Genomic DNA, 1418 nt, shown 5'->3' on the forward strand with positions numbered 1-1418 from the left:
CAAATGTCAGAAAAACTACAAACACACAAAGCATGTATTTGTGTAACTACAAGCACACACAACGTGATGTATTTGTGTTATTCAAGTTGCATATAAGAACAGTATCATATTAAAGAAGCTCTCATATCAATTTAAAAGGAATAAACATCATTTGACAGGAAAAGCCATATATTAATTTCAAGAAGAAAAGAATTCAGAAAAAATCATAAAGTTTGTACTTCATACATTTAGTTAGTTGAGGAATTTCTGAGAAAACAGACTTTGGATTGGACAGAAAATATCTTAATGAAAATCAAGAGCATAAACTAAATTGATGACTGCTTAATCAGTAGCTAAAATTAATGATAAAGTTGCAAACATTTATACAAGTTATAAAACATGAACTCTGGAAGCCGGCTTTCTTGATTTCAATACCAATTTTTCCAACTATGAGGTGTATGACTTAGGGAAGTTATTAAATCTATCTGCCTCATTGTGCCACCTGTAAAATTAAAAAAAAAAAAAGCATGGATTTTATATGGTCATACTTAGGCACTTAGAATAGTGGTTAGCATAAAGCAAGACCTAAATAAGTGGTAGTTGCTTTTGCTGCTGTTATTTTCAAAGAAGTATGTTCAGAGTGAGCAACTAAGATGCTGGAAGATCACTGAGAAATGGAAGAGTGAATGTACTAAGAGCGGAAATCAAACATTTGCCTACCTAATAAGTAAAAAAAACCATTGGAAATTCAATCCATTTGTCACACACACACACACACACACACACACACATATGCACACTTATGCATAAATCAGTTCATCTTTAAAACACCAGAAGTAAAATAGAGGTGTAAGTAAAAAGTGTATAAAATTTAAGAAGTCAAAACAAATTTTATAAAAAAAGGAAAATTTGAAATAAAGCCAAAGGCATTGAAAAAATTCAAAATATGTATGTTTTACAATACATAGATGTGAATAAAAATGTAATTCTCTATTGACTTTGATAAAGTATTTGTGTTTAAGGTACAAGATAGTTGCTGCTACTTTTTTAAATTTTTCACTATCCTTTGTTATCTTACTAAAAATGTAAGACTCAGGTAAGTCATTCTCAGAGCCTGCACAAAATCATTCAAAAGAACATTTTCTCTTCCTTCCTTAAACAAAAACATTTGACAAATTTTGTCACCAGAACAAATGTGCAGAAAGAGAATAAGGAAATGTGGGGGAGGGAAGAAGAGTAATGAGAGGCTAACAGAGGTGACTTTAAACAAATTTAGATTGAATTTCCGCATAATACAATAGAAACGTTTTCAGTCCCTGGGAAGACTGCAAGTGAATCCAGAACAGCAGACAGTGAAAACAGATTTGGAGTTAACAATGCACTGGGTAAAATAAATACTCATGCTATCAATCAAAGGGCAATAGAAAAAAAATCATTCT

The sequence above is a fragment of the Cebus imitator genome, unplaced genomic scaffold (genome assembly GCF_001604975.1).
Source record: "Cebus imitator isolate Cc_AM_T3 unplaced genomic scaffold, Cebus_imitator-1.0 Scaffold593, whole genome shotgun sequence".
NCBI lineage: Eukaryota > Metazoa > Chordata > Mammalia > Primates > Cebidae > Cebus > Cebus imitator.